The sequence below is a fragment of the Nelumbo lutea genome, chromosome 8 (genome assembly GCF_056320005.1).
Source record: "Nelumbo lutea isolate HS-2025 chromosome 8, American lotus-T2T, whole genome shotgun sequence".
NCBI classification, from domain to species: Eukaryota; Viridiplantae; Streptophyta; class Magnoliopsida; order Proteales; family Nelumbonaceae; genus Nelumbo; species Nelumbo lutea.
The window spans coordinates 33,800,325-33,813,363 of NC_142691.1; the positions used below are offsets into that span (position 1 = coordinate 33,800,325).

At 41.9% G+C, this 13,039-nt stretch overlaps 1 long non-coding RNA gene across 1 annotated transcript; it reads left to right on the top strand.

Annotated features, from left to right (window-relative positions):
- The first annotated feature begins 2,896 nt into the window (after window positions 1-2,896).
- On the top strand, window positions 2,897-5,621 carry LOC148843761 (uncharacterized). Its single transcript, XR_016103656.1, has 2 exons — window positions 2,897-5,002; window positions 5,083-5,621. It is a non-coding gene; the product is annotated as an uncharacterized LOC148843761 (long non-coding RNA).
- The last annotated feature ends 7,418 nt before the right edge of the window (window positions 5,622-13,039 follow it).

Sequence of the window (13,039 nt, forward strand, 5' to 3'; positions counted from 1 at the left end):
TGAAATGGGAGGATGCATTGAAAGCAAGTGAACTGATGGAGCTCATGCTTAGTTTGCTTGCAGTACAAATTTCATTTGAATTTGTATAAATGCATGAGAGTGCATATAGGTGTAAATTCTGGTTTACTTTTGCTTTAGATTTGGCTTTTTATTAGTTGTTTGTGAGAAGTAAAATGAAGTGGTCCCAATTTTGTCTTATTTGTTTGGGAGAAACAAAATAGGAAGTAGTCCTCACTTTATATTAAAGGGAATGGAGATAGGAAGAGACTTATTTGTTTGAGGGTGTGGCAGTAAGGAAGATGATGTGGTCTCCACTTTATAGGAGAAAGAGTTGAGCTGGGAGGAAAGTGGAGTAAATTTTGTATCAAGTAGTGGTGTAAACTATAAATGATAATTAGACGATGAGATAAAAAAGTACAATTTTGTATTAAGTAGTTGTGTAAATCATAATTATAAAGAAACATATGTGTAGGTGGGGTGGTAAGGTTAAGTATGGTGGTCTCCTCGAAAGACAAAGAAAGGTTGAGGGGTGTTGGGTAGCAAAGGTGGATAAGGATCTTAGAACAAATATAATCATGTCTCGATCACAGTTTATTCCCCTTTTTATAGGGGAGACCCCTACACCCTAAAGGGAAGGAGCTAAAAAGGGGTTTGATTCCTATTAGGAAAGAGGATCTTTGATTCGGTGTTGGTTGCCAGGAGGACACTGTTGGGAGTTTGCCGCATGTTGCATGAGATTTTCCTAGGATGAAATTTCCTTTCATCCGATGATTCTCATGGTACACGTGCGCTATTTCCCCTTGCGAGTCTCCTATGTTGATGTGGCACAAATTACATCAGAGCTAGTCTAACGTGTTTTGCTTAGTTTGTTGGGTGTCTTGTCGTGGGTGTCTTTGACTTGTTGCAATCCTACGATGGTCCTTTAATCCATCAAAGGTCCACGGTGGCTTTGAGCTCATCACAAACCTGTGATGGGTTATGGGCTCATCGCAGGCCCTCGGTGGCTTCTGTGTCATCATGGGCATTTTTGTCATTCTGGTTTGATGCCTTCATCATGATCACAGACGTAGTGAACCACATGTACTTACAATTATCCCTTGCTTATTGGTAAGAGTATTCTTATCAATAAGCATACATGCAGTCGGTGCATTTTCTTTGCTTCTTTTATTGCATGTTCTGTCATCAACTAGGGGATATGGCTGAAAAGGAAAAAAAATCGTACTAGTGATTTGTTTGTTTTGGGTGCACTGTTTGTTAGGACTAGTCGGTTCCTACATGATTATTAGCCCCCCTATTTCTTGTTAGGAAACATTTTGTCAGGAGACAAGTTTGTCATTTATGGTTAGATTTGAATTTTTTAGCCCCCTTGTGTCTTGGCAAAGTGCTTTCTATCAAGAAACACTTCCAAGTGTCCATGCGGATACCTTTCGTAATTGGTGTTTGCTAGGTAATGATACTAACCCCCCTGTGAGTGTTCAATCTATGGGGGAGTATTCACTCCAGCTTGGGTTTGATTTTTAGCTCTCTATGGCTATTGTAATTTGGGAATTAATGTTAGTATATACCATTTGTAAGTAATGTGGTCAGGCTATGTTTGGGGGTCTCCTTGATAGACAAATGAAAACTGGGTGTAGGAGGCAGGTTTGGAGGCTAGGGTAAATGGAAGTGATAGCACGGTAGGATAGAATGATTAATTCTTTTGTTATGAACTGGACCCTCATTTATAAGGAAGGATCCCGAGGTCTTGAATGAAAGGAGTCAAAAGTGTTTGATTTCCATTAGGAAAGGGAATATTGGATTCGTTGTCGGTCATTAAGTAGCACTGCTAGGGTTTTCCACGTGTCTTATGAGATCTCTCAAGGACTGACTTTCCTTTCGTTCGAGGATTCTCGTAATCCACATGTGCTACTTTCTTTTGTGAACCATTCAACCGACGTGGCATTAGTGACATCATCATTTAGCGAGCACAATTTTACTAAACCTACGTGGCGCCCTACCACGTACATAACTTAAGGTTGCAGTGTAGCTAATACTTATTTTCATTTCATAGTGATCTCGCGGTTTAGTAATGATCTTGGCTTCATTACAAAACTGCATGCATCCGAAGTTCATTGTAGAGCTTCGCATATCCGAGGTTTATCACAGAACCACGCACATCAAAGGTTCACCGCGAGTTCTCCTTAACCAGAGTCCATAGCGAGTCATCTTAAGTATGAGTTTATCTCAATTGTGCGATGAGTTATACATTCACCGTAGTTGTCCGATGGATTGTAAGCTCATCGCAGGTAGCTGATGAGTTGTGAACTCATCGCAGTGGTCCATGGCGTATTAATTCGATATCTTCTGTATTCTAATGGTCTGAACAATCACTATATACCTACATTAGCCTATTGCTTATCGATAATTAAAGTCTTACTGATAAGAATTTTTCCCTCAGATTTATCTTGAGGTTATGTGATGAATCGATGTAAGAAGGGGTTGGCAGTATGTATTGATTTTGTGCGTTGGGTCTGGTGATCATTCCCATTCTAATTATGTCTCATGTGGGTGAAGGAACATTCATTCCTATCTTTTGTCAGCCCCCCTTCCTGTTGATACATTGGGAGCTAGTCAACGGGTAATCATGCGTTTAGGTTATTGGTGGCTATAGACGGGAGTTGGATGTTCATTTTTTGTTAGTTTTTATCCATTCCATGATTCAGTCCCCTTATCTTTTAATAATTTGCTTTTGTCCCGCCTAAGTGAGGGTATAATTGTAAATTTATACCTTGATTTTTGTGAAGCATCATCTGCAACCCTCTAACCATGTGCGTTTGTCTTCCCCGTTGCCGTTTGGCATTCCCTACATATGTGGGGTTTTATAAAGGGGCAGTATGCCTGCTCTTACTTTCTTCTGCGTGCTTTTGTCATTTTCGGCCAGTTGATTCTCTATATTCCCTCTTTTCTGGTTTTAAAATTCTTCCTGCTCGATTTCTTCTTCGTACTCTTACCTATTCTCTTGTTTTCAATCATGGCTCCTCTCCAAAAGAAGTTTGACTTCGTAAGGGTCGTCGACATAGTAGAGATGTCCGAGTGAGAAGCAGCTAGGATGGCCGACGATGGTAAGGGGTTTTGGCCTCCCATGCCTATGTTGAGGGGAGAGGGAGGGGGTTTTGATGCTGTGGACAGGAATGAATTGATGTGCCTATATGGGCGCTTGGGTCGGTCGGTGTCATTCAAGTGTCAAGAGCCTAGAGCTGACAACTTAAAATCACTAAATAACTATTCTAGCTAGGCGCGTTACTTCTCAGGGAACCCCATGTTTTGCCGGTTATTGAGGGATGTCGGACTTTTGCACTTTGTGGATTGCTTTCTAGATCTCCCTGGTAAAGAGGGAGTAAGTTATGTAAAACCACTGTTGGACCACTGGTGTACTCACACATTTGTGGGTGCATTCGGTGAATTCACAATCACCGTTGAAGATGTTGTCGCCTTATTGGCATTACCAATTGGTGGGGCGGTGTTTTCCCACCATCTGCAATTTCTTGAGTCCCTTCCTATCAAATTATTGGGGCTTTGTGAGGAACTACTGTCGGAGATTGCTGGGTTTAAGTCTCAGATAGATCAATCGGCTGCGCATGGTAAAATGACACTTGAGGTGTCAGTTGCTTATTGGTTTGAGTCTAATAACATTGAAGATGTAATGGTGAGCCAGGGAGAGTCGGTGCCACCTTGTAGTGTTTATTTTGTATGTCGCATCGCGTTTTCTCTTCCCAAGGCTACCTGATCACGGCCTCCATATAGTTTTGGTCCCTCTTGTTGTGATGGTTGTCGGAGGTTATCAACTGCCACTAGCCTCCATGTTCCTGGGATATTTGTTCGAGCAGATGGACGACATAGTCCATCAGATGATGGACTCTTGACTCAAGAGGCGTATCAGTTACATCTTTGCTCTTTTCTTATTCATGTATTTTGCGAGCGTTTAAAGCTCAGCGTTATGCCCCGACCCCTTTCTCCAATGCAAGTCAGTATCGCAACTTTGAAGGTGGACGAAACCGAAGACTACACATTGCGGGTTTGCCGTGGAAAGCGGTGGCTTTGCCAACAGGGTTGACGGACTTCGGAGTAAATGAAGTCGAGTTGAATCTATCGTCCATCGAGGGTTTTGTGTGGAGATCGTATACCCCGACGTGTTTGGCATGCGATGCCATTTTGTGTTGGCACCATTGTTCTTGAGGGCGGTGACCAACAATGCGCTCTAGAGATGACACATTCTGTTGGGGCGTGGCGTGCCTCATCCTATGGCTTGGTGTGATCACATACATAGACCATACTGGTGAAGCTCAAGTTAAGGCCTACCGCCCCGATAGGGTCATGCGCCAATTCGGGTACGATGATCTAGGTGCCCGATTTCTTCGTTCTGTAGGGGAAGATGTTTTTTGGATTCGTCAGCATGATCTAGCATTTCTCGGAGATTCCCAGTTCCCTATTGCGGGTATGCAAGGGCCCAGACTTCTAAGTCTCTACATTTTGCTTACCTCTATGCATCACGTTATGGCTCCTCTTTGAGGGTCATGTAGTAGATCAGGAGTATCCACTAGTCAATCCCCCATCAAGCCCCCTGAGAGGGGAATTCACGGGTGTCATTTGAAAGAGGAAGCACCCCACTATTAAAAAGGGGGAAGGCAGCTGCCCTCCCGAGGCGAAGAGACCTAGATTAGCAAGGGTGCCCCGTGCCACTATTCCGTCTGCACCGATTGCGCCACACACCCCCATGTCAGATGTAGCAACATCTCTGGCTGGGGACAGTCAAGATGGGCATTCGTTATAGATAGGCCAGGAGGAGGTCAAGCCAGATCAACCTGCCCCGATGCCTAAAGTAAGGAATGCACTCAATACAAAGTTTGCGTAGACAATAGTGCTTATTCCTGTTGAGAAAGTTACCTCTGTTCGCGTCTCGGGCGGACGTGTGAAGAAGATGGCTCCCCATCCTCGAAGGAGGGAGACTTGGAAAGTTGATTTGGTAAGAATTCCTATCTTTCAGTGTATCCACTTTACTATTGTTGCGATTACATGTTGTTACTATGGCTAACCTATGTACAGTCCTTTGTTTTGAAGCGTGTGGAGGCTGATGACACTTAGCCTGGTATAGAGGCCCCAAAAACATGATATTGCAAGTCCTTAACCATACGTGAGTGTTGATAGGTTTATGCTATTGTGCGTATTGCTAGTACGCCTTGATGGGCTGAACGCAATGGCACTAGGTTATTTGGGCCATTGTGTTCCTTTTGTGCATTCCTTAGTTGTGAGTTACAAAACCTATACTTTTGTGCCATTGCACGTAAAGTTCCTTATTCTGGTTGAAATTGTGCGTAATCACTGTGACTATATATATATCTCGATGTATCAAAAAGGGACTGTCATTCTAAAAAAGGCGAAACCTTATTGCAATAGTGGAGGGCAAAGTTGAAAGTTGCTTCGTTCAATGGTATGACGAACATGAGCATTGTTTGTAAAATACATCTTGTAAATGCCAACCATGTGCCTAAGTCGAGTGATTTCAAAAAAGTTGTAAGGTTCTATGCAAATGCTGAAGCTGAGCCGCTTTTATGCAGTAAGGCGAATGTCATCGTAGATGTTGTCAAGTATCATCATGTAAGTATTGAGCATCACCATGTGCAAAAGAGCCACTGTGTTAGTTGAAGGCTATAAAGCCTTGAGACTCGATGGTCATCGTGTTTTTATGAGACAATGTCCTATCACAACTAAGGCAATTGGGATCAACTTGTAGTTGTAAGAAATCAGACCTTTATGTATTAGTGCTATTGGGGCACTATTGTGTTGCAGTGGCTAAAATAGCGTTTATTTATCGCAAATGTGATGAGTTATGTATCATCGCAATTTGTTTATGACATATAAATGACGTTTGGTCAAGAAGGTAGAGTTTAACGCAAGTCCAAACTTGTCGTAATAAAAGGGATTGGCATTATTCAAATGTCTGATCACCATCTTGCGTGAGAAGAGTTTGTCGCAGAATGATGAGGAAATCAAATGCACGTTGGAAAGCGATACTCAAGCCAATGAGGCCCCAGGAATAATTGGGAAGATTCGGTCTCTCCTCGTATTGACGAAGATGAGGAAACAATTTCTTTCCAACTTATTGAAGTGGTGTGTCATGCTCATAAGAAGTTGCATGAGTTTCATTGCACAAGTTAAGCTTAACCACTATTTGTTACCAGTTATGTAGTCTGTTCACGCATAAGAAAATCTTACCACCAGGAATCCTTGACATGCTCAGTGAGAAAAATTCTCCTTATCAGTTGTGCTTCATCATAAGCTGCATCCTGGAACTGGACAGGGTAAGTATGAGTGCACTTGGGGTTGTTAGGGCCTTCGTATGGAGCATGCGATATTGTGGAATCGGTTAGGGAATGAGTGAGTGTGCCTAGGGTTGCTAGAGCCTTCGCATGGAGCTTGTGCCATCGTGGAACTAACCACAACTTCGGGGAACTGGTCGTGGCATCCTAGAACAAGCCAGGGAATGAGTGAGTGCACCTGGGGTTGTCAAGACCTTTGCATGGAGCATGCGGCATCGTGGAACCGGCCACGACATCTTAGAACTAGTAGGGAATGAGTGACTACACTTGGGGTAGCTAGGCCCTTTGCATGGACCATGCGACATCGTGGAATTGGCCACGACATCGCAAAATCGGCAGCAACATCTTGGAATCGGCTAGGGAATAAGTGAATGTGCCTGGGCTTGCTAGGGCCTTGGCATGCATGCAGCATCGTGGAACCGGACACAACATCGCAAAACTGGCTGCGACATCCTAGAACCGGCCAGGGAATGAGTGAGTGCACTTGGGGTTGTCAAGGCCTTCGCATGGAGCATGTGACATCATGGAACCGGCCAAGTAATGTGTATATATGTATATAAAATAGGCATAATCAAGATTCATCACAAGTTGTAGCAAATAACACATTTATTCATAATAAATCATGACCACATTGTACTTTTCAGAATACATGGGTATATCATATATTCATCGCAACGTTCGAAGTATATCGCAAAATATCAACTACTCAATGCAAACTTCAAGTCATTAATACGAATGTTGATATTGCAAAGGCTACGCGTGTAGAGACTGTTTGTATCTCTACCAGTAGCACCGCTTCTTGACCATATACTAGAGAGTAGGGTGTTTCTTGTGTACTTTTCCTAATCGTCATACGATAACCCTAAAAAGCTTCTGACAATTTTTCTGACCAGTCCTTTTGGTTATTTGCCATCATTTTGCTCAACATCCTCAGCAAAGTTTTCTTTGTGGCCTCTTCCTGTCCATTCCCCTGTGGGTATTAGGTTGTAGACGTGCCCAATCTTGCCCTGTGTTGTCCCAATAGGTCTCGGACTTCCTGATTCTTAATGGACAAGCCATTGTTTGCCAAAATCCTCATTGGGACCCTGAACTGGTGGACTATGTGTTGTTTGAGAAAGTTTGCTATATTTTTTACACAGATCCTCTACCCACTTAGTGAAACAGTCTGTGGACAATATGATGAAGCAATATCCCTTGGAAAGTGGATGGATTTTGCCTATCAAGTCTACCCCCAAGTGTGGAAAGGCCAAGGTGTGATGATGGGGTAGAGGTCATTAGTAGGCCGATGTATCTTCTTAGCGTGTATTTGGCACTTGTGGCACCTGTGCACATGCTTCTAGGTGTCCTCTACAATGTTAGGCCAGTATAAACCTAGGTGCAAGATGTTAATGTACAAGGCAATTTAGCCTTGGTGTGAGGCAGGTTCAGAGCTGTGGGCTGCCTCTAGAATTTTTTTCTATCTCTTTGCCGACTAGACATCGTAGAGGTTTTTTAGTGTGGGACTTCCTGTATAATATTCCATCCTGAAGGCAAAGTCTCTTGGCTCTTGCTAGGAGTTTCCTTCTCATCACTAGGTTCGATCGGTACAGTTTTATTCTCTAAGTAATCAATGTACAAGTTTCTTCAGTTTGCCCCTAATGTGCTCACAATCACTCTGCACATTGGTTGCGTATGACTTCATCGTAAACCATTAATAGCCCAACCTTTGTAGCCTTCTGTATAGTGTTCCTATTATGTCTCTACAATAGGCCTTATGAACCTCGTCCAGGACCACTCCTACTGCCTTAGGCCCTAAGCACCTTGCCCTAACCATATCCACCAGCCTATGGTATAGTACCCCATTCACCAACTGGAATCTTAAGATTATCTTGTTATCCTGCATTGCCACCATTGGGATGTTCAACTTCTGTATTATGTCATGTTTCTAGTCATCCACTGCAACTTCATCCTTCTTCTCCACCTAGTGTCTCAGTCTGTCAGTTGAAGGTTCACAATATGTCTGAATAGTGATGCTGATTGGGTCCTTACTGGGTTGGATTTTTGACCCTAGGGTGGCTAGTGTGTCAGCGTATCTATTCGTGGCCCTATTTTGGTGTTCATATGTTACCTCCAAGTTACTGGTTAGTCTCTAGATAAGGGTCCTATACGATAGAATCGTTAATTCTTTAACTGTAGTGCTACCGTCCATCTATCTGATCACTAACTTTGAATCCCTAATTACTCCGCTATGTTGTGGGAGCAAGGGAACTGCAAATTGAATGAGTAGGTTGAGGTGTCACTGGCTAGTGAGGTCATGTGACCCCAACCCCAGCCGAGGTGCAAGTACTACTCTCGTCAAAGGTCAACATCCACTCTCCATCTTCGACCATTGTGATGATAAGCAACTCCCTGGGCACTTCTTCAGAAATATGGAAACTATGGTTTGTCGGGAAAACAACTAAAAGGTCTGCTGCCGCCTGACACTTGATGGTTCGGGGTTGGGTATACTCGATTGTGTACTTGCAGAGCTGCACCATCCACTTGATTAATCTTCCAGAGAGAGGAGGTCTGTCTACGAAATACTTGATGGGGTCACTTCACGCGAATAGCTTCACCTTCTAACCTAAGATGTAGTGCCTAAACTTCTACACTACAGACACCAATGCTAAGCACTATTGCTCCATATGGGAATAGTTCTTTTTGGTTGGCTTCAAGGTCCTACTAGCATAGTAAATTGGGCACTCAACTCCATCGTTATCTTGGGCCAACAAACATCCTATGGCCCCAAAGTTCGATGTGATGTACACCTTAAACTCTTGGTCGTTTTTAGGTGGTGACATTGTCGAGGACTTAGCTAGGGTATCTTTCAATTGTTCAAACTTCTTGTGGTGCTCTACTATCCATTTAAATTCCACAGACTTCTTGGTTAACTTCATTGGCGGCACCGCCACATGTGCAAGGCCAGGGATGAACTTCCTAAGGTACAAATTTTCCTAAGAAGGTCTTCAGTTGGGACTCATTGCTCGAGTGTGGTAGATCTAAGATTGCCTTCACTTTGTCTTCATCCGGATGAATTCTTGCTCGGTTCACTCTGTATCCTAAAAACTTCATAGACTGTACTCCGAATGCACACTTTAGAGGTTTAAGCCTTAAGTTGAAAGCTCTACATCAGTTGAACACTTTTCTCAAAACCTCAAGGTGATCTTCCTGCTTCTTTGCTTTGACTACTATGTTGTCCACATAACATCTGATTTCCTTATGCATCATGTCATAGAAAACACTCGTCATCGCTCTCTGATATGTGACCCTGACATTCTTTAGGCCAAAAGGCATCATCTTGTAGTAAAAGTTCCCAATAGGTGTCCTAAAGGCCGTATGAGGTGTGTCTACAGGATACATAAAGATCTTATTATACCCGTTGTAGTTGTCCCAGAAGGAGAAGAGCTAATTCCCTACTGTTGAATCTATCAGGATTTCTATGTTTGGTAGGGGAAACTTGTCTTTGGGGCTAGCTCTATTCAAATCCCTAAAGTTGACGTAGCACCTATAGCAGGAGTGAAAGGGGTTAGTTCACAGTAATGCTCTAAGAACTTAACTAGGCAGCTAGACTTTAAATGCTAACCTGAGTTGCTCGTTCTTCTTTTTGATAGGAACTATATTGGCTAGCCACTGCGGGTGCACTATAGGGTTGATGAACCCAACCTTTAGAAGTCGTTCAACCTCTTTCTTGATTTTTAGGGCTACTTCTGGCTTGAACACCCAATTCACTCCACAACAAAGAAGGGTAGTTGTTAGCACCCAATTTTTGCTCGGTCTACTGCCTGAATCCCCAGTGCACCCCGGATTCTCGATCATACCCTTTCGACCTCTCCAAAACACCTAAAAACCCATGAAACCTGAATTTCACCCCAAGAGCCCTCAGATTCGCCGTTAAACCTACTCAATACCTATATGATGGCCCTGATCAAACCCCACTTACACCTCAACCTAGATCAAACACAACCATCAAACCTAGGACCTCCTAAAATACTTATCCAACAAATTTTAGCTCATGATTTCTTCGTTTACCAATTTATCAAGCATAGATTCTATTTTGACGCTTCTCGTTAACCTAAACACTTTGAACCCAGATTCCCTTGATATTCACACATCCAAACTAATCAGACCACACCATTAAACTCTGGGTACTTTAAAAAACCCGCCCATAAAGTTTCAAACTCAAATTCCCCCATTCGCCCTTACATCAATCCAAGATTCCATTCTAGAACATCTCGTTGACCCAAATTCCCACGATCTTGACACCCTAAGACTAATCAGACATCACCATTAGATCTTGGACACCTCCAAATACCCACTTGTAAAATTTCCGCCCAAAACACCCTTGTTTTCCTTTTCATCACACAAAGATTCCATTTCAAGGCTTTAGATTGACCGGATTCAAAATCCACCCGATCCAGGTCTCGTTGGCCCAATTTAACCTTACTAACCACCTCAGAATATCCAAAAACCCTGACTTGTGAAATTTCACCCAAAAATGCCTTTGTTTGCCCCTCAATCACACATAGATTCCGTTTTGAGGTTCAAAATTAATCGAATTAGTCCCTTTCCAAATCTGCCCAATCCGAGCCCACATGGGCCAATGCAAGCCTACCAATCAACTCTGCATGTCTGAAAACCCGACCCTATAAAATTTTAGCTAGAAATACCCTTATTTACCCTTCCATCTAAAAAGATTCTATTTCAGCCAATCTCACTTAGACCCATCTCAACCCTCCATTATTTGACCCAAAAATGCCCACATTGGATTGAAAACCCGGCTTGAACCCTCTTCACCGGTTTTGACCAAAATTTACAAAATTATAATTTTACCCCCAAATTTTATAAAGTTAAAGAATACAGGTCTTGTTTAAATGGCCCAAATACTTCATCTTTGCCCTAAGAGGGACACTATTCATCCCCCCTTTCATTCGAACCCAACCCATAGAGGCGGCGGTGAATTAGCAACGATGAAAACCTTCTCCGATCCTCACCTCCAATATCTCTCACTCACGTTTGGACGGGATTGCTTGACGAGTGATAGTCTCTGATCTTAACCTGTAGAGTACGCTTAACTTACCAGGATTTTCCTGTTCACAGCAACGAATTGCCAGCCGTGACATTGCTCAAGTAATCTGATATGAACTTCTTTTATTTTCCTTGATAGGAAAGGTTTAAGGTTGGGGAGTGAATCGATCAAGTAGGTCCTCTCGAATTCACTCCCGTAGATCCTATCCCCAACCCAATCTGACCTGAACATCAATTTCCTTTGCTGGATATTGTTAGTAGTATGACTATTTACTCAGCTTTGTTCATAAGCTTGTTCTACCTATTCTAGAGGTTAGGTAGTCAAAATTTTATAGGACTTGCAGCTCGATTCATGGTTCCTCATCAGTTTTATGGTTATCATTCTTGAGTGTATATAACTGTGTTAGTGACTTTGATCATTATTCCTGCACATCCATGATTGCGATTGATGTTGTTTGATGTTAAATTCTCCATGACCACCCTCTTGCGATTTGTATTTGAACTGGATTGGTTTTAGGTCTCTTGTGAATTCATGCTTAGAGATGGGGTTCTTGGGGGAGTATCGATCATAAGAGTGATAGTGGTGCTGAAAAGGTGTTTAGCTCGAAGGGTTTAGGATAGATCCAAGGGAAGGCAGTTGATAACAGCAAGAAGGACATATCTGGAATAAAAGAAAATAATAAGAGGAATAAATAGTAGTAGTGAGAATTAAAATATGAGTTATAAAATAAAAAGGATGAAAATTAGAAAACTAAAACATGTGTAATAACAAATGGGATTACCAGGTAGGGGTAGTCTGGGTAGTGAAAGAGAATGTGCATATTAGGAAAGCGGTAGAATAAGGCATTTAGAGAAAAAAAAGAATAAGCAAGTCAATAATTGGTGAATAAAAAATAATAAGAAAAAACAAAAAATAAAAATAGTAAACATTAAAAGATAGAATAATATAAAAACAAAAGATGAAAATAAATATAAATATAATCAAAATAATACAAAAAGGGTAAATAAACAATAAAAATGCACAAAAGAACAAAAAACTAAAAATATATAAAATATATAAATAAAATAAAATAAAATAATAAAAATATATACACATGATGAAATAAAGTAAAATAAAATGGAAATTTCTTCTTTAATGCTCTTTGCTTTGATTTATAGTTGCTTTTTCTTCGTGTTTGTGGTAGTTTAGAAGAATCCCATGTGGACCCACCTATTGGACCAGGGAGAGGAGTGTTTAAACCCTTCCCTCTCCCTTCCGAGTCTTACCCAATCTCCCAAGCTGGTTTAGCCAGTGCCTTGGGCTTTGGAGTCACTATTGAATTAAAATGATTTTGGTGCCATTCTTGGGGGGGGGTCTCATCACCTCCATTTCCTAATTTGATGGGTGGCGACTCCATTTGTAGCTCAAGTGAGCCGTTTTTTTTATGCTCACACCAACTATTGAGCTTCAACATAGGTTAGCACCAAGTATGCAATCATCAACTCTTTCATCTCTTACATTGCAATTACACTATTTCATCTTCACATCAACATCACCACAATCATCGCATTGCATCCATTAGTGGCTGACCCAACTCCTAAACATTAAAGCATATTTTGGACTTTAAATCCAAATACCCAAAGAGCCATGCATATTGACT